Source organism: Pelodiscus sinensis, chromosome 5 (assembly GCF_049634645.1).
Source record: "Pelodiscus sinensis isolate JC-2024 chromosome 5, ASM4963464v1, whole genome shotgun sequence".
Classification (NCBI taxonomy): Eukaryota; Metazoa; Chordata; order Testudines; family Trionychidae; genus Pelodiscus; species Pelodiscus sinensis.
In genome coordinates this window covers 132,482,747-132,507,793 of record NC_134715.1, presented here as the reverse complement: position 1 = coordinate 132,507,793, position 25,047 = coordinate 132,482,747, and positions in this window count along the sequence as shown.

Genomic DNA, 25,047 nt, shown 5'->3' with positions numbered 1-25,047 from the left:
TATTTCGAAATAACAAGGTGAGCATCCACACAGCAAGCCCGTTATTTCAAAATTATTTAGAAATGACGGGCTTGTTATTTTGAAATAATAACTCCTGTTGTGCTGAGGAACAACACTTATTTCAAAACGGCATTAGTGAGGACACTCAGCTGCTGCTATTTCAAAATAACTACTCCCTGGAGTCATTCACAGTACATAAGAACGGCCGTACTGGGTTAGACCAAAGGTCCATCTAGCCCAGTAGCCTGTCTGCCGACAGTGGCCAGCACCAGTGCCCCAGAGAGGATGGACTGAAGACAACGATCAGCGATTTGTCTCCTGCCATCCCTCTCCAGCCTCTGACAAACAGAGGCCAAGGACACCATTTTATCCCCTGGCTAATAGCCTTTTATGGACCTAACCTCCATGAAATTATCTAGCTTCTCTTTAAACTCTATTATAGTCCTAGCCTTCACAGCCTCCTCTGGCAAGGAGTTCCACAGGCTGACTACGCGCTGTGTGAAGAAGAACTTTCTTTTACTAGTTTTAAACCTGCTACCCATTAATTTCATTTGGTGTCCTCTAGTTCTTCTATTTAGGGAACTAATACATAACTTCTCTTTATCGGGCCTCTCCACACCACTCATGATTTTATATACCTCTATCATATCCTCCCACAGTCTCCTCTCTTCTAAACTGAAAAGTCCCAGTTGTTTTAACCTCTCCTCATATGGGACCCGTTCCAACCCCCTAATCGTTTAAGTTGCCCTTTTCTGAACCCTTTCCAAGGCCAAAATATCTTTTTTGAGGTGAGGAGACCACATCTGTACACAGTATTAAAGATGTGGGCGTCCCATAGTTTTATACAGGGGCAGAAAGATAATCTGGGTCTTATTCTCTATCCCTTTCCTAATAATTCCTAGCATCCTATTTGCCTTTTTGACCGCCGCTGCACACTGTGTGGAAGTTTTCAGAGAACTGTCCACGATAACTCCAAGATCCCTTTCCTGATTTGTCGTATCCAAATTAGCCCCCATCCTACTGTACGTATAGTTGGGATTATTTTTCCTGATATGTAATTACTCCCCAGTGCTTTCTGGGGTTCTAAGTCGAGATAGCACCATCCACATTAAGGGAGCCTGCCTTGGACTAATTTCAAAGCTGACCTGTAGTGTGGACCCGCTATTTCAAAATAATGACTCCTGAAATAACTGTTTCAAAATAATCTTGTAGTGTAGACATAGCCTAGAAAGATTCAAAAAAGAACAAGCTAAATCCATGGAGGTTTGGTCCATCGGTGGCTATTTGCCAGGGTGGGTAGGTATGGTGTCCCTAGCCTCGGTTTGTCAGAGGCTGGGAATGGGCGAAAGAGGAGGGATCACGTGAGGATTCCCTGTTGTGTTCACTCCCTCTGGGGCATCCCATTTTGGCCAATGTCAGAAGCCAGGACACGGGGTTGGATGGACCTTGGGTCTGACGTAGTGTGGCTGTTCTGATGTTCTTTGGGGTGGAGTTTTCCACCCTTCCACCAAGTAGCACCTTGGCAAAGTGTTGCACGTCAGAGACTGGAGAGGTGTCTCGGGGAATTCCGTGGGCTTTAGGAAAATATGCTGTTGTATAGGACATACCTGGTGCACGCGTCATGCAAAATGCCTCAGGAAAGGGATCACGGGAAACTCTGTAATCCACTGAATATGACTATCCCTCATGGACTCATGTGTCAGTCCTGTATTTGCAGTTAAAAATATGGAGGATAAACCTGTGTCACTAAGGCTGTGTCTAGACTACATGCCTCTGTTGTCAGAGGCATGTAGATTAGACACATAGGCAAAGGTAAATGAAGCCGCGATTTAAATGATCGCGGCTTCATTTACATTTCCATGGCTGCCGCGCTGAGCCGACAAACAGCTGATCAGCTGTTTGTCCGCTCAGCGCGCTAGTCTGGACGCTCCCCTGCCGACATCAAAGCCCTTTGTCGGCAGCCCCGTTATTCCTTGTGGGATGAGGTTTACCGAGACTCAGCACGGCAGCCATGTAAATGTAAATGAAGCCGCGATCATTTAAATTGCGGCTTCATTTACCTTTGCCAAAACAACAAATCTACATGGCTCCGTCGACGGAGCCATGTAGTTTAGACGTACCCTAAGGTAGCCGTGCTAAATGAGGGCCATTCGTGGCACGTCAGGATCTTGAGAGCTCATTGGCAGGAAAACGATGAACTGTAAATGGATTTGTTTGTCCTGTGAGCCTGGCAGGTAGGGCTAGGGTTGGTCCAATCAAGCCACGTGGCCTTAATTTTTGATGCTGGAATTAGGGATGTAAAATCCTGTTTACTCAGTTAACTGGTTCAACATGACACAGTTAACTGGTTAGCTACTTAAATGGGGGTGGGCAGGCTGAAGCTGTCCCCCACCACCACAAGTGGGAGCTGCTCTGACTAGGCTGGAGTGTGCTCCACCCGTGGCAAGCCCCACAGGGCCGCTCCAGCCCACACTGGTTAACCACAACTGGTAAGCATCACCTGGTAAGGATGATGTTAACTGGTTAACGGGTTAACCATTCACACCCCTCGCTGGGACCCATCTTGGAGGCTGTAAAGTGAGAAAAAGTTGAAACTGAAGCCAATTGACTCCCTCCTTTGGCAAAATGTCTATAAAGGTAGGAAGCCAAACCAGAGGGGCTGCTCCCAGTCGTCAGGACAACCCTGCTTACCAGCCAAGATAGCTGCTGGGAACATCTAAAACGGAACAGGGGGAAGGATCCAGCCCAGACTGTGAAAGAATATTATCAGAATAGCGGTGGGCGAGAGATTACAAGTAAGCAGTTTCTTCGTGTATGAGGCTTAGCTGGCATGTTTTGTTTTATTGTGTTCAGTAACCTACATAGTTCTGTCTGCTATCTCTTATGGGCTAGCTGGACCTTTGGTCTGACCCAGCGTGGCCGTTCTTACGTAGCGTTCATGGCCCACATAGAAGTGTGTGGATGAGGAAAGGACGGGGGCGCACTGGGATTTCGAGGTAGCTCTCCTCTTTGGGGAAGCATGGAAGTAGGCGCTGCAGCCATAACGAATGGTGACTGGAAATGAAACCAGAGGTGCAAGCCCTGGCCAAGCAGCCTTGCGGCCAGCCAAGCCAGGACAATTCATGCTCCGCCAGGCAAGCAGGGCCAGTGGAGGAAAGTGAGGAGGAGGAGGATGTGACAGGGAGATTGTTGGAGCGGCTCCATTCCAGGTGGCATGGAAAGGAGCAGTGGGGAGTATGGGAAAGGATGGACAAAGGCAGTAGTCCTTGAGGCACAAAGGAGGGGACTGACTGCTGAGGAATGAAGCAGCCATGTTGGTGATGGCCAAGGGTCCCAGTGTTGTGAGGAGGATGGTTGGGCTGTGAGGGATGACAGAGGAGGGCAGAAACTGAGGTTCCCCTGTATTTAACTTGAGCTGCTGGCAGGCTCTTCTACAAATTACAGGTCCAAGCCGGCTCCATTAAAGGAAAACTGAGGCTGAGAAGTTCTGTGTGAAGTTTTTCGGTTTGCTGGCTGAACCAAAAAATGGAAAGAAAAAAAAACAGGTTGGGGTCAAACGACATATTAAGGTTTTGAGTTATCTGAGAGGGTTTTTTACATATTTTAAAAAATAAAACCAAAGTAAAACCTGAAATGAAAGTTTGTTTCAAGTTGAAAAACTGAAACATTTAAATGTGGAGGGATTGTTTTAGTTCAGTTTGGTTTTGACTAACACAATGTAGTGACGCTACCATGGATTCATGAAGGCTGTGTCTAGACTGGCAAGTTTTTCCGCAAAATCATCTGATTTTGCGGAAAAACTTGCCAGCTGTCTACACTGGCCGCTTGAATTTCCGCAAAAGCACTGATGATCTCATGTAAAATGAGTGCTTTTCCGGAAATACTATGCTGCTCCAGTTCGGGCAAAAGTCTTTTTCCAAAAGACTTTTGCACAAAAGGGCCAGTGTAGACAGCATAGTACTGTTTTCCGCAAAAAAGCCCCGATCGCGAAAATGGCGATCGGGGCTTTTTTGCGGAAAACTGCGTCTAGATTGGCCACAGACAGTTTTCCGGAAAAAGTGCTTTTGCAGAAAAGCATCCTGCCAATCTAGACGTGCTTTTCCAAAAATGCTTTTAACAGAAAACTTTTCCGTTTAAAGCATTTTTGGAAAATCGTGCCAGTGTAGACGTAGACGAACTGTTTCAGGCCAGGTCCATACTATGGCAAAGATCGGCTTAAGGTATGCAATTCCAGCTACATAAAAAACATAGCTGGAGTCAATGTACCTTAAGCTGAGCTTTGGGGCCATCCTCACAGTGGGAGGTTGACGGGAGAAACACTCTCTCCGACTTCCCTTGTTCCTTGCAAGGAGGAGTTTCAGCATTCAATTTAGTGTGCGTTTACTAGACCAACTAAATCAAGCACCGGAAGATTAACCTGCATCGATCTTCCTGCAACTGGAGACATGGCCTCAGTCAACTCACATCAGTATTTTCCAGGGAGGGAAAATATGTTGTCTGAAAACTTTTGCCCATTTCTGGTCCTTTCGCTAAGGCCCTGCACTGGGGGATATAGGGGTTTCCTTTGTCTCAAAACTCTTTGGGCTTGGGCTGCTGTGTATGGACAGGGCCCAGTCTCTGTTGGAATCTCTAGTGGCTTCTGGAATCTATCTATCAATGTTCATGTTTGCCTTTAACCTTCTGTTGTGATCTTCACTGGACTGGTTTATTAAGAGGTGAAAGTTTTTATTCTTAAGCCAACAATAGAAAAGGATTGGGGTAGGGGGATGGTATTCTCTACTAGCAGGTGAGACCTGTCATCAACTAGGCAAAGTCATTTAACATGATTACACTTATAAGAAAGTTCAGGAAATTAAATATATGTAATAGAATTTTGTATTAATGTGCTTACAAGAAGAAAGTAAAAGAACAGTTTTAAATGTGTAGGATTTCAACTTCAAATATTATTCATTTTATTGAATAATTACCTTACGTAGTAAATTTGAATCAGAACCTCGTAAAGCTTCCGTTACTTTTTCCATAACTAATTGAACTTAGTTTGTGATTTGTAGCAGCAAAAATGTTCTCTGCACTAAAATGGCAGTTGAATAGGCAACTCGGTTTTAATTTCGTTAGCAAATATTTTTGTGAACTCTAGTCAGCATAGTCCTGACGTTTTTTCCCCGTGAAAAACAAAAATAATTATTTAAACCTTTCGCCCAGCATAGTCCGGTGTAAAAACAAGTGCTTCCCCCTAATTTAAGTGGCAGGATTGTTTATGTGAAATTTGGTCTGTAGGATGACTTTATTTTGCCCAAACCAATCCACAAACAAACTCTTCAAAATATATAATAGATTTGATCATTGCTTTCTCGGTCAGTATCTAGATTAAGCATATGTGTCTGGTCCTCAGTTAGCCTCTGAGATCATAAAACTTGATGGTGACGGAACACAGAAGTACCTGCTTTTCCCAGTGCTGCCGTTCGCCATGAATCTAAGTAACATAATGCAGGTGGAGGAAGGCCCAGGAGTTCTCATCACGGATCTGCGTCGTATAATTCACACCGAACGGACAGATTTATGCCAGTTTTGAAACAAAGGTTTATTTCCATTGTGGCGGGATTGGTGGGGACACAACCAACGGAACGGACCTGGGAGGTGACAGTCGGAGCAAGCAGCATGAAGACTAATTGCTGTTAACCCCCGATTTCATCACTCAAGTGTTTGGTTGCAGGAAAGTTATCTTTCCCGGGGGCTCTCACACTTAGGCATTGAACAATAGCGATGGGAAATCCAATCTGTCATGCGCTGCTTAGGCGGTAAAACAATCCCGCCAGTGAGGGGCAGGTGGCAGGACTGGCACTAGCTTTCTTCTTCCCCATCGTTTGTCTTGTTCGTGTCTTTCACTTGCGGGCGAGCGTGATGTTCAGACAAGCGCTGGTCTGCACCAGGAGCCAAGCATGAGAATGCAGCGGACGCTTTCTTTTCATGCCTTGCTATGGCACCCTGTTGGATGGATGTAGCTGGGCTAGTTGAGTCAACGGTATTTGTGTAACCCAATCTCTGGGCAACCTTACGCAGTGTGAAACCAAGCTCAGGGGTTTGCACACACCTCCCCCGGCTTAGCACCAAGGCAAACACGCCAATCTAAGTCCTTTTGACCTTCTGTTAACGATGAAGAAGGAAAACCAGGTAAAGCATTCGGAAGTAAAGCATTAGGGCTAGGTGATAGACAGACCCAGAGAGAGAGACAGGGCCTGCCTAAAGAGCTATCAGGCTAGCTAAACAGCAGGTGGGAGACCGAGAGGAGTATGATGCCCATCCAGTAGAAACACAGAGGCTGTGTCTAGACTGGCCAGTTTTTCCGGAAAATCAGCCGCTTTTCCGGAAAAACTTGCTAGCTGTCTACACTGGCCGCTTGAATTTCCGCAAAAGCACTGACTTCCTACTGTAAGAAATCGGAGCTTCTTGCGGAAATACTATTCTGCTCCCGTTCAGGCAAAAGTCCCTTTTGCGCAAAAGGGCCAGTGTAGACAGTTCAGATTTGTTTTCCACAAAAAAGCCCTGATCGCGAAAATGGCGATTGGGGCTTTTTTGCGGAAAAGCACGTCTAGATTGACACGGATGCTTTTCCGCAAAAAGTGCTTTTGCGGAAAAGCGTCCGTGCCAATCTAGATGCTCTGTTCCGAAAATGCTTTTAACGGAAAACTTTTCCGTTAAAAGCATTTCCGGAAAATCATGCCAGTCTAGACGCAGCCAGAGTGCAGGGAATTCAGGGCTGGACCAGCAATCAGATCGAGCTCTCACCATGTCCCAACGTCCTGCGTTAGCCACAAGACTTTCCGTTCCCTCCTCTCGCTGCGATGTCTCCCGTTTTGGCCAGCCCGCTGGGGATCGAACCGGTGACCTCCAGAGTTATAAAAGCCAAAATGACTACAACCAGACCCACCTGTTGGCCTAAAGCGCTAACAGGCTGCTACAGGAGATTCACAGTCAACTGGGCCCAGGCACAATGGGGGACTGTGACGGGGCACTCGCGCCCCGCACTGAGAGTGCGCCGGAAGGCGCCGGGCGGTGGGACGGGGCACTCGCGCCCCGCACTGAGAATGCGCCGGGAGGCGCCGGGCAGCCACACCGGGGGGCGGGGAACACGGCCCAGCCCGCCACGGCGGGCTACAGGAACACGCCGGCAGCCGGCGCAGGGAGCGTCGGGGGGCAGCGTGCGCCGACCAGCAGGGCCCAAGAAGAAGGGGCCGGAGAGGCGCATGATGATGACGTCACGGGGGAAGGACGGCCAGGAGGCGTCGCAGGGGAAGTGACGCAAGGGGGGAACGGAGCCGGCGGGGGATTTAAACCCGGGGCTGGCACGGTGCAGGGAAGCGCGGTGGATGGAGCAAGGCGGGGAGAAACGGAGGGAGAGGTGAGACAGGAGAGGTCAAGGGAAGCGGGCCGGGAGGCCTGGTGGAGTAGGAAGCGGCCCAGGGCGGGGTCGTGGAGCCCGTGAGCGGGTGTGTTTTGGGGCGTTCCCCCATCCGCGAGGGAGGGACCACGGGTCCCTGCCTTTAGGGCCCTGGGCCGGGGTTCGGAGAGGGGGCGGGCCCGAACCCCCCTACTCCGCCAACAGGCCGATCCGGCTCGGGTGTAAACGCGAACGTGCGTAATAAAACGGGCCACCGGCTTTAATGGTGACTACTCAGGCTTAACTCTCTGTACCAAGATTAGCTCGTAGTGGACTCTGAGGGACGAACTAGTTTACAGGGACATATAACACACGCTGATCGTGAGACACACACCGAGCCCCACACGTCCAGATGGAGTGATCGCTCAGTGCATTTCACCCCCACACTAACATTTTCCTGTGTACTCGGTGAAGAGGCAGGCGTATGTCACTGTACCATGACGGTAGCTGGAAAGTCTCAGCAGAGATGACATGTTGGCACACCCCAGCTGGTTCCCCCAGACAGCGTCCCTTGAAACTCCTGGATTAAGATCACACACAGGCACGGCTCCATCTTTCTCTCCCACCCCTGCCCATGTGGGTTCAGGGCCCCTGAGTCCTGGAGTCGTAGGAAACCAAAAGCAAAAGTAATTCCCAACGGAAAGCCCGTTCTCCCCCACCTTCCCCTACCAGGGCCCAGGAGTGAGGGTGGGCATTCCCCCGCCAGAAGCAAAGTGAGGTGAGTAGGAGTCCTTCAACCAAGGCCAAAGTCAATAGAGGTTTTCCCCAGCTAAGTCCCTGCACACGGTGAAGCCAGGTCCTGACTCACATCCTGGGCAGTACGGCTCCCCCATGCTTTCCTAGCACTTCTGGTCAGGTTGTTCTTCCCAGGAAGGCTCCTCTGAAAATGCCCTGAGCCTGGGAGAAAGAGGGTTGGCTTGTCTCCATTACTAAAATGGCTGGCTCAGAGCTCCCTTCTTGTGGTGAAGGCCAGGACTTCAACAGGGTTCAGAAAAGAGCTAGATACATTCCTGGAGGGGAGGTCTGTGGATGGGCAGGGAGGGTGTCCCTAGTCTCTGTTTGCCAGAGGCTGGGAATGGGCGACAGGGGAGGAATCACTGGATGATTCCCGGTTCTGTTCCCTCCCTCTGGGGCACCTGGTGCTGGCCACCGTGGGCAGACAGGACCCTGGGTTAGAAGGACCTTTGGTCTGACCCAGTGTGGCCATGCTGATGTTCTCCCCATCAGCTTGTACTACAGGCCTTTGAAGTCAGTGGAAAAACTCCCATTGGCTTCAATGTCCTTTGGACTAGGCCTCACTCTTTCTCCTTTTTCAGAAACCCCACTTGAAGGGTGCCCTACTGGTTGAGTAGCAAAGGTAATTTCTCCTCTCCTTCATGCCCTCTCCTAGAGTTGTCCCTGTTCTCGGTCAGGCTGGGCGTATCCACCAGCCCATTGCTGCCTGTTTCTGTCACACAGCTGCTGTGTTCTGATATGGACATGGCATGGACTTCTTTCTGTATGGTTTCTCTGTTCAGCGCCTGGCCCCTTTCGACCGTGATTTTGAGATTCTTGCAATACGTAGAAATAAGAACTTCATTGGGATTGGTCCTCCTTGGGCACAGGCCTGGATTTGATGATCTCCTAAGTCCTCTTCCAGCTCTAGGGGTGCATCTAGATTGGCATGATTTTCCGGAAATGCTTTTAACCGAAAAGTTTTCCGTTAAAAGCATTTTCGGAACAGAGAGTCTAGATTGGCGCAGACGCTTTTCCGCAAAACCACTTTTTGCGGAAATGCATCCATGCCAATCTAGACGCACTTTTCTGCAAAAAAGCCCCGATCGCCATTTTCACAATCGGGGCTTTTTTGCGGAAAACAAATCTGAGCTGTCTACACTGGCCCTTTTGCGCAAAAGCTTTGCGCAAAAGGGACTTTTGCCTGAACGGGAGCAGAATAGTATTTCCGCAAGAAGCACTGATTTCTTACAGTAGAAAGTCAGTGCTTTTGTGGAAATTCAAGCAGCCAGTGTAGACAACTGGCAAGTTTTTCCGGAAAAGCGTCTGATTTTCCAGAAAACCTGGCCAGTCTAGACACAGCATAGGATTCTAAGATGAAGACTAAACACCCTCTCCAGCTAAAAGGAAAGGGAATAAAAGGAATATTTCAAAGAACATAAGAACATAAGGGTCAGTCCTGGGACCAATCCTGTTCAACTTATTCATAAATGATCTGGAAAAAGGGGTTAGCAGTGAGGTGTTAAAGTTTGCGGATGATACTAAACTATTCAAGATAGTCAAGACAGAAGCAGACTGTGAAGAACTTCAAAAAGATTTCACCAAACTGAGTGACAGTAACTATACGTACAGTAGGATGGGGGCTAATTTGGCTACGACAAATCACGAAAGAGATCTTGGAGTTATCGTGGATAGTTCTCTGAAAATTTCCACATAGTGTGCAGCGGCGGTCAAAAAGGCAAATAGGATGTTAGGAATTATTAAGAAAGGGATAGAAAATAAGACCCAGAATATCTTACTGCCCCTGTATAAAACTAGGGTATGCCCACATCTTGAATACTGTGTACAGATGTGGTCTCCTCACCTCATAAAAGATATTTTGGCCTTGGAAAGGGTTCAGAAAAGGGCAACTAAAATGATTAGGGGTTTGGAACGGGTCCCATATGAAGAGAAGCTAAAGCAACTGAGACTTTTCAGTTTAGAAAAGAGGAGACTGAGGGAGGATATGATAGAGGTCTATAAAATCATGAGCGGTGTGGAGATGGTGAATAAAGAAAAGTTATTTATTAGTTCCCATAGTAGAAGAACTAGAGGATGCCAAATGAAATTAATGGGTAGCAGGATTAAAACTAATAAAAGAAAGTTCTTCATCACACAGTGCATAGTCAACCTGTGGAACTCGTTGCCAGAGGAGGCTGTGAAGGCTAGGACTATAAGGGTATGTCTACACTAGCCCCCTAGTTCGAACTAGGGATGCTAATGTAGGCATTCAAATTTGCAAATGAAACCTGGGATTTAAATATCCCCGGCTTCATTTGCATGTTCCCGGGCGGGCACCATAGTTAAATCCCCTTAGTTCGAACTGACTGCCCGCGGCTACATGCGGAAGTCACAAGTTAATCCGAACTAAATCCTTAGTTCAGATTAACTGTTACACCTCATTCCACGAGGAGTAACAGTTAATCCGAAATGAGGATTTAGTTCAGATTAACTTCTGACTGCCGCGTGTAGCCGCAGGCAGTCAGTTCGAACTAAAGGGATTTAAAAATGGCGCCCGCCTGGAAACATGCAAATGAAGCCAGGGATATTTAAATCCCAGGTTTCATTTGCAAGTTTGAATGCCTACATTAGCCACCCTAGTTCCAACTAGGGGGCTAATGTAGACGTACCCTAACAGAGTTTAAAGAGAAGCTAGATAATTTCATGGAGGTTAGGTCCATAAAAGGCTATTAGCCAGGGGATAAAATGGTGTCCCTGGCCTCTGTTTGTCAGAGGCTGGAGAGGGATGGCAGGAGACAAATCGCTTGATCATTGTCTTCAGTCCACCCCCTCTGGGGCACCTGGTGCTGGCCACTGTCGGCAGACAGGATACTGGGCTAGATGGACCTTTGGTCTGACCCAGTATGGCCGTTCTTATGTTCTTATGTTCTTAGCCCAAAGAAGCTCTGATCTTAGGACATCTGGCTGCTTGTGTAAAACAGATCATAGAACACTAGAACAGGAAAGAACCTCAAGTAGGATTGCCAGATAGTTTCACAAAAAATACCAAAAATGGCAGGAAAAAAATTGGTTGAGGAGTTGTTGAGAAAAACAAACAAAGTAAAGCGTAGGGCTAAAGTTGTTTAGGGGAATTTTTTACCGGACGGACGCCGCAAATACTGGACTGTCCGGGCCAGTACCGGACACTTGGCAACCCTAACCTTGAGAGAGCATCAAGTCCAGTCCCCTGCCCTCTCGGCAGGACCAAGCTCCATCTAGACCATCCCTGACAGGTGCCTATCTAACCTGCTCTGAAATATCTCCAGTGATGGAGATTCTACAACCTCCCTGGGCAATTTATTCCAATGTTTCACCACCCTGACAGGTAGGAAGTTTTCCCTCATGTCCAACCTAAACCTCTTGCTGCAATTTAAGCCCATTGCTTTGCAGTAAAGAGCCCCATGGAGGAGACTTTACCACCGGAAGGCTCTCCACTGACCACGTGCTTGCTAAGAGCTCCACACCAGGAGGTCTCGGAGAGGGGTGAAGTTCTAGGAAGCTCTTGCAACACTAATGAATTCTATGGGGCAGGGTCCCAATGGCAAAGGTGTTGCGGGTGCTGAGAAATTCTGCAGGGTGGGACCCATCGGTGCCGCTAAGTCCTACAGGATGGAGCAGGCCAGGCTGAGGCAAGTCTTGGATCAACCTGCCCAAGGCGGAGACGCCAGGTAATGGGAAGAAAGGATAGACACCGAGATGGAGGCGCAGCCACAAAGCAGAGATCCAGCTTGAGTTTTTGGACACCCCAAAAGCATAGAAACGCTCAGTGCAGGGATTTGGTTTGGCCCATTAGAGAAAGACAGAAGGGACCAGCTTCCCAACTCGGTCCGGATACTGGCCAGCCGTGAGGGGTGTTTGATCTTGCGTTTGAGTTCAGCCTGCTGGTGCGGCCTGATTCTCATCCGCCGTCTCCGAGAATGTCGTCTTCCACAGATCCCAACATGAGCAGCTTTCCGGAAGGGAGACGTGGCAGGGTTTGGGTGGGCCGGCATGTAAAAACCAAGCAGGGTTAGCCCAGGTAGCGAAACTTAGTTGGCCCGGGAGAAGGCGACCCTTCCAGCTTTGCAAAGCTAGAGTCTGAGAGAGCGCACAGGGGACTCTAGTGGGAATTTTGCCTGTGGTCGATGTCTGGCAAGGGTTTTACCAACCAGCCAAACACTTATATATTAAAACCTTTCAACTGGAAGGCTCCAGGCTTGTTCTGTTGGAGGAAACCTTGCCTGTCAAATAAACCTCAAGAACAATTATCAGACCATCAGCTTTTTAATGTATTTGGGGAGAGAAATCCAAGCGAGATGAACAGATTTGGACTGTGCCTGGCACTTGTTTAAGGCAACGTTACAGCCTGTGGAACAGAGACTCCATTGTAAACCTCTCTACGCACCGACACCGGCCCGGTAGCCAAAAGCAACAAACAGCCTTGTCATGAAATGAATGTGTAAAGGAAGCAATCAAAATTGGAGCGAGAGGGAGCAAAAAAAAAGTGAACTTTTTGTTCAGGAAACAGCAAAAAAAAAAAACCATCGCTTTTGGCCTGGTTCGGAGCGGCTCCGAGAAGATCGAGCGCTGCCATGTGGGCCACAGCTATGTGCTTTGTGCTTTTGAAAACAAAAGCCCCCGCAGCATAATCAGAACCACCGCGCTGGAGCCAGGGAGGCCATCCGGTAGGGCAGTGCCGTGGCTATAAATACCCTCGCTGAGGTTTATCCAGGGGGCTCTCTCTGTTCTTCCGATGACACACTCGGAGAGGCTGACTCAGGGAGCATTGGAGGCAGAAGAGCCGGCTCATGCAGTGGGAGGGGTCGAAGAAACAAATCAAGTCTTGCCTATGCTTAGTTCAAGTGGGGGAGGTCTAGGCTGGACATTGGGAAAAGCGATTTCCCTAGGCGGGTGGGGAAGCGCTGGGCTGAGTTCCCTAGGGAGGGGGTGGAATCTCCATTCCTAGGGGTGTTTAAGTCTTGGCTGGACCAAGCCCTTGCTGGGTTGATTGAGTTGGGTTGGTCCTGCTTTGGGTCGGGGGCTGGACTCGATGCCTCCTGAGGTCTCTGCCAGCCCCGGGATTCTATGATGCACCTGCCCTAGACCAACCCTTCACTTCTAGTGAGGAAAGGGGTGATTTGCACCCTGCTTAAAACTGGCCAAATCTCTGGGGACTGTAATCCTTAAAGGGCAGGGAGCATATTTCTGGGTGCATTAAAGGGCCTCTGCATTCGGGCATGGTCCTGCCATGAGGGCAGGGGACTGGACTCGATGACCTCTCGAGGTCCCTTCCAGTCCTAGTACTCTATGATTCTATGATAGAAATCTGTTGGGGGGCGGAGCATCAGCCACAGCTGTCTTGGGTACCTCTGCATCATCGTAGCTAAGACAGGGACAGACAATAACATGGTGGCGGTTTGCCAGGGTTAGCCCGTTAGGCCGCTGTATTTACCTGCGCCTCTGCAAGTACCAGTGCTTGCAGCTCCCTATTGGCCATGGATTGCCATTCTTGGCCAATGAGAAAGGTGGGAAGCAGCATGGACCAACTCACGACTTCCCGCAGCTCCCATTGGCTAGCAATGGTGATCCGCGGCCAATAGGAGCTATGATTGCCCGTACCTGTGGGGAGACAGGTAAATATAATGGTGGGGGCCCATCAGGGGCTAATCCTGCCAGACTGGATCTGGCCCATGGGCCGGTATTTGCCCACCCTTGAGCCCAGGGCTGCATTGCCATAGGGGTATCAGCGCAATTGATCAATAGACCGTGAACTCAGAGGATGGCATGGGATGCAGAGGGACGCTTCCCTCTTTGAACAGCAGTGGCTGGTCACGACTGGGGTAGCCGCCCACTTCGGGTCATTGGTGGAAAGGTACATTCCACGCCGTGCTCATCCCAGGGTCGGAGCTCAACAACTCCAAATTGCTCCTTTCGTTGTCAACGGCCACGCCTGGCACCGGTCGTTGGCCACTGATTGGCTGAATCGGGGCTAATCCCAAGTGCAGCACGCAATGTCCAAATGAGGCCGCACCACTGATTTAGAGAAGGGCATTATAAGACTCTCTGTATTATGCTCCATCCCATTCCTTATGCAGCCGACCGACTTGTTTGTTCTTCTTGGCCGCAGTGGCACACTGAGCGTTGGCCAACATTGAACTGTCTACAATGATGCTCAACTCCCTCACCTGAACTCAGAGACTGCGTCTAGACTGGCATGATTTTGCAGAAATACTTTTAGAGGAAAAGTTTTTCCGTTAAAAGTATTTCTGCAAAAGCGCGTCTAGATTGGCACGGATGCTTTTGCGCAAAAAAGTGCTTTTGCGCAAAAGCATCCATGGCCAGTCTAGATGCGATTTTGCGCAAGAAAGTCCCGATCGCCATTTTAGCCATCAGGGCTTTTTTGCGCAAAACAGTACTTCCCTGTCTAGACTGGTCCTCTTGTGTAAGTATTCTTGAGCAAGAGGGCTTTTCCCCGAGCGGGAGTGTGAAAGTATTTGCGCAAGAAGCACTGATTTTGTACATTACAAAGTCAGTGTTCTTGCGCAAATTCAAGCGGCCAGTGTAGACAGCTGGCAAGGTTTTGCCAGTCTAGATGCACCCAGCAAGTTGATTTAGGACCCTGTAAGGTGTACAGGGAATTAGACCTATTCCTTCCAGTTCATCTTAAGAACATCACAAGGGCTAGACTGGGTCAGACCAAAGGTCCATCTAGTCTTCCAACAGCGACCAGTGCCAGATGCCTCAGAGGGAGGGGACACAACAGGTAATCCCCACATGATCCCTCCCCTGTCACCCACTTCCAGACAAACAGAGTCTAGGGACACCATTCCTACCCATCCTGGCTAATAGCCATTGATGGACCTAACCTTCATGAATCTATCTAGCTCTTTTTGTTTGTCTGTTTGTTTTACTTAGAATCGGTTGACAAATGCCCTGTTTATGAATTGATTCCCAGGTCCACTCACTTCCCTAGAGGACATCCTGAAGGCATGAGGAGGCCTTGAGATTACATCTGATAGAACATGTCCACATTTTTTCCAAATTTTGATTTTTTTAGTTTTTTAGTTTAAAATTTTTTTGATTTTTTTTTTTTTAGTTTAGCCAGAGCCCTCATAGGGTTGCCAGATGGTTTAACAAAAATACCAACCCCCGCACCCCCCAAAAAGGGAAAAAATTCTTTTTTCTGTTGAGAAAAGGGGGAGTCCAAAGTTGTTGAGAAAAAAAGATTAAAAATGGGCGCTGTGCCTTTAAACGGCCCCGCGCGCCTCACTCTCCCACCCCCGACAGACGCGGCAGGGGAAAATTGTCCCTGCTGGGCTTCCATCCGAGGGAAACAGGAAATACCAGACATTTCACATATCCGGTATTTTCCGTTTTTTTTTACCGGACGAGGGACCTGAATAACGGACTGTCCGGGCGAAAACTGGACCCCTGGCAACCCTAAGCCCTCACCCCCCTCACACCCCAATAGCCTGCCCTAGCCCAGTGACAGTGACTGACTCAGTGAGTTAGGAGGGGTGCTCTTTTTTTATCCGGAGACGCACCTTGTCCTTGTCCTGCTGAAATAATTGAAGGGGAATGTCACATCTCTGCATCACCACAAGGTGGCAGCATTTTGGAGCGAAAACAATCTCTAGCAGGCAAGAGTGGCTTTTGTGCCCTTATATGGGGTCGAGGTCAGCAATGAGGCTGTGACGTCAGAGGGTGGGCGGAGCTGTAAAGAGTGGGGCTATAAAAGGGCGGCAGCACACCCGCCAGCCCGTGTGACTGCCCAAGGAGCTTGTTCCTGGCTCTGCTAGTGATTTGCCCAGTGCCCGCCGGTAAGTCATGTTCCTGCTCCGTGCCTCAGTTTCCCCACATTACCTGCTTCCTGGGATCTTCTGGTAGAGGATGAGAAAGGTGAAGCTTTAAACTCAGAGCACCTCCTTTCTTAGCAACAGCTGTGGCATGAAAAGTGGGCCTCGCAGGAATATTTCATGCTGGGTGGAGCACAGGGCTGAAATCGCTAGTGAGGATGGAGTCTCGCAGAGCTCTGCAAAGGTGCTGTGTGCTGAGTGCCAACCATCGTAACAATCAGGTGGGAGGGATAATACCGTGAATTACATCTCAACTCCATCGTGGTCCCCTTGCCCCACTGCTGCAGTTGGTCAGGGTCTTGGCCTGCACCCATGTTCTGAGAGCCCGGCCGTGTCTCCGGGCTGCCATGGGAAGGGAGCCAGTGGCCAGCCAGAGCCTGTGAGTTTCTGGTTGCTACGCAGGGAGGGGGATCATGCTGCAGAGTCTCTTCCCTTCAGGGACTGGAGGCCTCAGCCCCTGCCTGGTCTCCAGCTGCCTTCTCTGGCCCCCTTCTGTGGCTTTCTCTGCCCTACCAGAGCAGTATCCGGAGTGACTCCGAATCGTCTCTCCTGGCTGACCCCGGTCAAAGGGAAGCCCCGCATCACCAACCCCTTCCCTGAAGTGAGCCTAACAAAATAGTAACCGGCTGCACACAGCCTTTCCAGGACTCTCCAGTTCCAGCTTTGTTACAGTTGTTCACCAGGTACCACATCCTTTTGGGAATTCTCCAAGCCTGCACAGAGACATCTAGTGGCTAAATATATAACTGCAAGTGCATATCATAGACTCACAGAACACTAGAACCGGAAGGGACCTCGAGAGGGCATCGAGTCCAGTCCCCTGCCCTCAAGGCAGGATCAAGTGTCATCTCCACTGGGCGGATTTGAACCTGGGGCTTAGTGTAAGAGCCAGTACAGCTTGAGAGACAAAGCCAGCCGGCTCTCAGCTTAGGCTGTGGAGCTCCCTTGTTCTTCTCTCTCGCTGTAAGTCCACTGCATGGGACAGCGAACCGCACTAAGTATTTGGCTTGCACAAGCACCATCTAGATCAGTGGTCCCCAACCATTTGGGGTTGCCGGGCGCCTGGGGGTGTGGCCGTTCGCCCGCCGGGCGCCCGGGGGGGCGGGGCCCCCCCCATAGCCGCATTCCCGGGGCCGGCGCTGGCTCTCTCTCCCCCCCCCCTCCCCCATGCGCCGCGGGGGGTCAATCCGCGGTGCCCCCGGGGCCGGCGCTCACCGTGCGCCACGCGCCCGGGGCCGGCTCCGGCACCACGCATGCGCCACGTGCCCGGGGCCAGGCCAGCCCTGAGCACTTGGCGGGCGCAGACAAATGCCCCCGTGGGCGCCATGGCGCCCGCGGGCACCGTGTTGGGGACCACGGATCTAGATCATCCCTGATAGATGTCTAGCCAACCTGATCTTGAATATCTTCAGTGATGGCGATTCTACCACCTCCTTTCTGAGAGGTGTGGCAAAGGCATCGTGTTGGATCAATCCGTCAGCCCTGAGAAGGGAGTTTGATGCTCTGATCCCAGCCTTGCTAGTGTAAGGGGCAGGAAATCACAGATTCCATGGAGTCACTGGTGAGCTGTAGGGGGCACTGCAAAGCAGGCCAACACACCCTTGACACAAGAACATAAGAACAGCCAGACAGGATCAGACCAAAGGTCCATCTAGCCCAGTGTCTTGATTCTGACAGTGGCCAACGCCAGGTGCCCCAGAGGCAGTGAACAGAACAGGGAATCATCCTGTGATCCCTCTCCTGTCACTCTTTTCTAGCTTCTGACAAATAGGCTAGGGACACTAGTCCTACCCATCCTGGCTAATAGCCATTGATGGACCTAACCTCTAGTCCTTGTTTGAAGCCTGTGTAAGTCCTGGCCTTCACAACATCCTCTGGCAAGGAGTTCCACAGGTCGACTGTGCGCTGCATGAAAAAAAAAACCTTCCTTTCGTCTGTTTTAAAACTGCTGCCTATGAATAGGTGAACAAGTATTTGTAACTGTGTTATGTTAGTGAACACTGGTGACTGCACCCACTTTTAAGGGCTGAGCCACCCGTCCTGCGAAGCTTTGGTTGTTATCTGCAATGAGTTGAAGCCAGCTTGCTTGAGAGATGGCCCCGCAGCACAATGTGCTCAGTTGAGCAATCCTGCATCCTGCCCCTAGAGGGCAGCGGGATGTGAACCTCCCCCCTTGTCGGGTCACACGGGCATTCGTGCCTCTGTGTGAAATTTCACCCGGCCTGGGTACAGATAATCCAGCCCTCAGACTGTCGCTTTACAGCCAAACGGCTTTTGTGCATCGCACGCCAGACGCCAAATCGGATCCGAATGGATGTTTATTGTTTCAGCAGTGTTATTCTAGGAAGAGTGAGCTCGTTACCGATATAAGCTGTGCCGGGACCAGGGCGCACATTAATTTGGATAAAATCCCAGCTGTCCTCTCTTCATAGGATCCTATCAGAGAACAAACTGGATTAGACTTTAGCCTGAGGAATGCAAATAGCCTTGAGTAGTCGCTTTATTGAAACCAGTGACAATCATGCACTGTTGTCCCAACCGTTATCGTGTGTCTGCAAATTGGCAGCTTAGAGGGAGACAGAATAAATGCATCTGCTAGCCCGCGGGCCAGCAGCATTAAAGTGCAGTCAGTGGAGCTGCTAGGCTAGCGGATGCATTTATTCTAAAGCACATGAAGAAATAAATACTGCCTCCCTCTAAGCTGCCAATTTGCAGATGCAAGTTGCAACGCAGAAGAGGCCACTGCGAGCCAGGCCCCCTTGAGGCTGAGCACAAGTGCAACGAGCTGGCCGGACTCAGCTAGGCTCCATTGGCAGTGCCCGCTCCGGAGAAATGCTTGGCTGACAGGAGAGGATGTGACCCGTCAGGCCTACAGATGCATGATGGGATAGGAGCGGGGAGGGGAGGGGGTGGCTCATGGTGCCGTTCGCTCCTTGAGTCTCCGTGTGCTGAACGGAACCCAACATCGTGCATTTTTGAAAAGCATCCGAAGCATGTAGGCGGGGGGGGGGGGCGGGGAGGATCCCCTCCACAGATAGACCGCGAGCCAAGGAGTCCCCTCCAAAGCGTTTGTTGTTGCTGCTGCTGGCGCCACTCCAGCCCAGAGGCAAGCCGGGCAGGAAAACATTCAATTGCTTTAATTTCCTTCAGGGGCCGGCCAGAGAAGAGCAAGAATCCCAGAATGCTTTGCTTCCCCATGGCACTTCAAGCGCTCGGGCGTTGCAGAACCCGCCAGGGCGACGGGCATGTCCGCTTCGGTCTGCCCAAAGGAGCCGGCTCAGTGGTGGCCCGCAGGCGTCCGATCTCCTTGTCTGTCTGTCTGGGCGGGGAATTAATTTGCTCGCCTTTTTGGGTGGCTGTTGCTGATGCTCAGCTCCTCCGAAGGCGGCAGCCCGCTGAGCACGCGCCATGTCTCAAGCCGAGCAAGTTGCACCCACCTTTGGGTACTCAGCCCAAGGGTGGACGATCATTTGGCACGAATTTTAGTCTGTGGTCGTGAGCCAGAAGGGGCGGGGCCTCAGGCAGAGGGGCGGTTCCCTGTAGGCGCCACACGCCCCTGACAGGCAGAGGGAGCCATCAGCTGCTTTGAACAGCGAATGACCTTGCGCTTTCCCCCGCCCGCAGCTCTCGATTGGCCTGGGGGCGGGGAAGCAGCAAGGCAGGCTGCAGGCCAGATGGAACAGCTTGGTGGGCCGGATATGGCCCACGGGCTGGATATTGCCTACCCCTGACTTAGCCCATTGGAAATAGGGATCTGTGTACATTGGTGTGGCTATGGTGTATCTCTGTAGTAAAAGCTGATGGGTTGGCTCCAGATTTACACCAGGCCGGTTTATTTAAATAGGCCCTGAGAAGTGCATAGCCCAATGAAGCAAGACGGACACTCACCGAACCTGGATAATTGTTAGAGGAGGGGGTAAATCATGTGTTGAGAAGCAAGGGGACCATGAGTGGAGAAAAGCAAGTGATGAGGACAGCGGTAGGGACCGATGGGAAGGGAGATCAAAGAGCTGCAAGTAGAGTTGCCAGGTGGTTTAACAAAAATACCGAACACCCTTCCCTTCCAAAAAATACAGGAAAAAATTCTGTCGAGCAAAAATAAAAGCAGGGGGAGAAACCAAAGTTGTTGGGGGAAAAAAAGAGCCTGTGTCTTTAAATGGCTCTGTGCTCTTCACTCCCTCACGCCCACCAAGACGTGGCTGGGGAAAATTGTCCCCATTGGGCTTCCGTCCGAGGGAAGCGTGAAATATTGGATGTTTCACATGTCCGGTATTTTCTTTTTTTTTTTACTGGACGGGGGACCCAAATAACGGACAGTCCGGGTGAAAACTGGACACCTGGCAACCCTAGCCGCACGATTAGGGATCTAGTTGATTGATTTTTTTCCCTACATTTTTTTTAATCACTTCAACCTTTTGACACTTTCCAGTTTTTTTCAACCGAAAAAAAAAGGGACCTAAACAAAAAAACTGTTCGGCGTTTTGGATTGGTACGCATTTTTAAAAGACCCTTTCTTGTTATTTCAGAAAACTGGAATACTTTTGTCCGAACTTTGGTTTTTCCACATGGAAAGGTTGTTGACGGTTTTCTTTGAGAAGCTGGAAAATTTTCAAAGGAAACTCAAAATTCACACTTTCCAACACAAAATCCTAGACGTTTTTTCAAGCCCCTCTAATTATGTAGGCCCTGGGGATCCAGCAAGGGATGCAGTATAAGAACTAGTGTAGAATTAGACCCTAGTAGGGGCCTTGTATTGGGAGGCAATAAGAAACAGGAAGCCAGGAGAGGCCGATGATGTTAGCCGAGGCGTGAGGCAGGCTGTTTGCCGGCTGCATCCTGAAGCTGATCAAAATGGCTCCCTCTGTGTGCCCTTGGTAGTAGGGAGAGAGACTTTGCCCGCTCCCCCCACCCCCAGGCCAAACATCGCAGCTCCTATTGGCCGCCGGCGCACCTTCCTGCATCCCTCCCCCAGGCCAGGATCCTCTCCTGAACCCCTACTCACCCCCCCGACCCTGTACCCCAAGTCTCTGCTCCAAGTCACAACCCCCTCCTTCAACCAAACTCCCTCTCAGACCCCAAGCTCCCTCCTGCATCCAGCGTCCGTCCCAGTCCCTGCACCCTCTCCAGGGAAAAGTGCAGCCCCTGACCACTTACCAAAATCTTGGCGTGACCCCCGCCCCCATCAAAAATTATCACCCACCCCTGCGTTAGCCACACCCTATGGACGGATTGAACAGGAAGGCCGCAGTAATTGAGGGGAGAGTTCCTTTTTGTCAATGGGAAAGATAACCTTAGTGGGGGACCAAGGATTTAGACAGAGGGATTTGAGGCACAAGCAGACTGGGGTGATGCTCAAGACAAGGCACCATGAGAAGCTTACAAGTGACAGAAAGAAGCAGACGTCAAGGCCGTGGGCCTGGAGGGACTAGAAGAAGCAAATCTGTGGGATGACACGGTGCTCTGTCAATAACTGTGGTGACCCTGTGTCCCAGTGCAGAAAGAGTTGAAGCCCCCGCCCTCAGCACATTTAGGGGAAAAGGCAGTGGGATATGTGAGTCACTTGAAATGATTCCTCTCAGGGCAGGGTTTGCGCCATAAATCTTGGCTCCCCTGCTTCTCCAGCGGCGCCTGGGTCACACGAGAGGAAACTTATTGGAAAAATATGGAAAAAATGAAGCAAATAAAACCACGACTGAAAATTCCCAGGGGCCAGCGAGAGGGGATGAGTCCAGCAACTTTTCCTAAGTTCCAAGATGGCTGCCGCTATCCGTGTTGGGGCTCTGTGGCTGTCCGGGGAGGTCACATGGCCCTCAGAGCAAAGGCATGTCAAAGTGGAGGATGAGTGGAAGGAGAGAGAGGAAGACTGGCCCACCGACAACGGTATTAGTCCGAGAGACTAGGTTCAAATCCATATTTTTGCACAGCTTCCCTGTGTGACCTCCGGCCAGCCGGTCACTCTCCCTGTACCTCAGTTCCCCACCTATAAATCAGGGATAACAGCATTGCTCTGCTTCCCAACAGTGTGGCGAGGATAAATGCACGAAAGGTCGCAAAGTGGTCAGATACTATGGCAGTGTGGGCCAGATAAATTCCTAAGATAGACAAGTGAACACGTTAAGACACAAAGTTGTGGTGGAGAAGGTGAGATGACAAGGTGAGGGAAGTAGTGGAATCTCCATCCCTAGAGGTATTTAAGTCTCGGCTTGACAAAGCCCTGGCTGGGTTGATCTAGTTGGGATTGGTCCTGCCTAGAGCAGGGGGCTGGACTTGATGACTCCTGAGGTCTCTTCCAGCTCTACGGTTCTATGATTCTATTCTGAGAGCCCGGTTCTTGACTGGGGAAAACTAAGCCAACATGGAACCAGGGCTAAATCCACGTTGAAGAAGAGTTATGGGAACTGAAGGTTTGAAATAACCCATTATAACTTTGATCCTCCTGAAATGGTCATGCATGAAGGACTGACGTCCGTAGAGACCCATCCTGCGTGTTCAGAAGTCAGCGTGAGCTGCCCGACTCTGAAATATGCCTGTGCCTACTGAAACACAGAATATTTCCAAGGCTTCAAAGCCAATTATGTGTTTACCACAATGGGGGCTAAAGAAATTCTGCCCAGTAGATGAATCCACCAACGCTGCAGGGCTAGTTTTGCCAGAGTGACTGAAATTGCTCCTTGTGAGGAATCGCTCTGAGGTTGAATGACTCTCTTCCTGAATGCTGGGAGATTTGGACTGTCTTCAAAGTGGTGTGAACCAAAGCCCACCGAAATCAAGGGAAAGTCCTTGGATCCCAAATGCTCTAGCAGAAGACTGTCAGATTATGGAGTTGATCTTCCTTTGATCTTCCTTTTTACTGCTTACGGTTTCTGGCTGAAATGGGTTTATTAGAATTTGGTCGTGCGTGTTTAGCATTCTTGCTTCTGTATCTCATAGACAGTCCAAATCCCATTCTCCCACGCTGGCATAAATCCAGTATACCTCCAAAGAGCTGAGTTGACTTGCTTCAGATTTACATCACTGTAACTGAAAGAACTTGGAGCTATGTTTCAGAAAGTTTAGGACCCAAAGGGACCATATGATCATCTAATCTAATCACCCCGTAAGGCACAGGCCATTACATTTCACCCAGTTCTCCCAGTGCTGAGCCCAGTAACTTGTGTTAGGTTAAACTCTACCTTTCCAGGATGCATCCAGTCTTGATTTGAAGACATCTGGTGCTAGAAAATCCACCACTTCCCTGGGTAGTGTGTGCCCATGGTTAATTGTCCTCACTGTTAACAAAGAAGGCTTTTTGCCTAGTTGCTAAGTATCTTGGGTGGTGGAAGGTCAATTTTTTGGTTTTCCCACCACAAAAAAACCCCACCTTTCTTTTCTTTTGAAGGGTAAACTTTAGCGTACTTAATTGATCACCGTGTCAGTCTCCTCAAGTGTGTGTTTTGTTTGTCAAGCAGTTGCTCGGTAAATATTAAAACTGTTCTCAAAGAATTAGCATTTGCCTAATTGCCACACCAGAAATATTGTGATGATGTCGGCAGGTTTGACTGGCTTGAGTTGCATAGTGGGTGTTATCAAGAGATAGTCCTACCTGTGTAAAATAGCCTATCTCTCCTTGTCTGGGGAAAAGTTCTCTGCCAGGCTTCTCCCGTTTCTGACACACACTCACATACTTGTTTCAAGGTGGAACACGTGTCTGACACAGAGACCCCTGCATCCCGGGAGTTTGCTTCCTGGATTTAGGCTAAGGGCCAGGGTTCAAGCTAAGGGTAAACCATATATGTGTCAGAATGAGCAATGTCTTTTGGGGTCACATATACTTTTGACTTTAGCACTGCTTTATGTAGGCTGTAAAATTAATAGGTGGGAACTAGATTTATTCATCCCCCCGGCCTGTTAGTTGCTTGTTAGGTTAAACTCATTGATTTCCTGGTACAAAAGTGCTTGTTAAATAATCTCCCAGAAAATATTCCTCCGGGACGACTCTATCTTCTGGAATCAAAAGTCACAAATTTTAAAACGTGCCGAAGGTTCAACAACAGCATTTAAACCCCCAGCTCCTGCGCTATTTGTCAAAAGCAAGAACAACGCCCTCGCAGAAACCGGCACGGGGTAGTGCACGCTATTTCGGGTGCAGTTGAACAAACACACCTCCATCGGTTTTGCAGAAAGGCCCACTTGCTTTCGTTTCCTTCACTGGCCCGGATGCTGCACGCTCATATGTGGACACCAGGTTGGCGGGGTCCTTGAGGGATTCGGGACCTACTCCAAAGCCCTCCGAAGGCAATGCACCAACTTCAAGAGGTAATTCCCAGTGTGACCAGCAGGAGGTGCTGCAGCAGCGAGTCCCACGGCCACTATCCCTTCAAAAAAAAACAGCCCAGCGGCAACGAGGCTCAGAGTCGGGGTCCGCAGACGGGGCTTGGGTTCTGGCATCGAAATCCACCATGGAGGAGTTCTCACTCAGGCCAGAGCGTGGCCTCGCAGACCCACCAGGAGAACACAAAGGAGCCAGAGACTTGCCTGGCGGGAAGGCCGTCTCCCCCTGAGCCCTCTCTTTATGTCCGACAGCCGGTGGAAAGGGAGGTGGGGTGCAGGCGTTTCGGTTCATGGGGCGGGCTGACGTAGTCCAGGCTGGGTATCTCTTGTCCCAGGCGAGACCATGTCAGTCCTCCTCAGTTCTGGCCAAGTAGCCTCCCCCCTCTCCCAGCTCTGGCGATGCCTCTCTGTCCCAACCTGCAGCCCCCTCCTGCTACTGCTGGTCTCTGGCTCCTCTCCTGAGCAGACTGTCCCTCTCGTGTTGGTAGCCAGCCCCTCCCTCTCAATCTCACTCTCCGTCGCCCCCCGCCTCTCCCCGGGTGTGCCCCTCAAATTCAATAAAGCCCTCTCCAGTAGAAGGGAAAGGCGAGATTTCGTGGGAGAGCTAAAGATGGAGGCCTGGCAAGTGGGCATCATTCCGGCTAGTGGGGCCCGAACGCCAGAGACGCTGAGGGGCACGAGGACGTGCCAGGTGCTTGGGTGCGAAGGGAG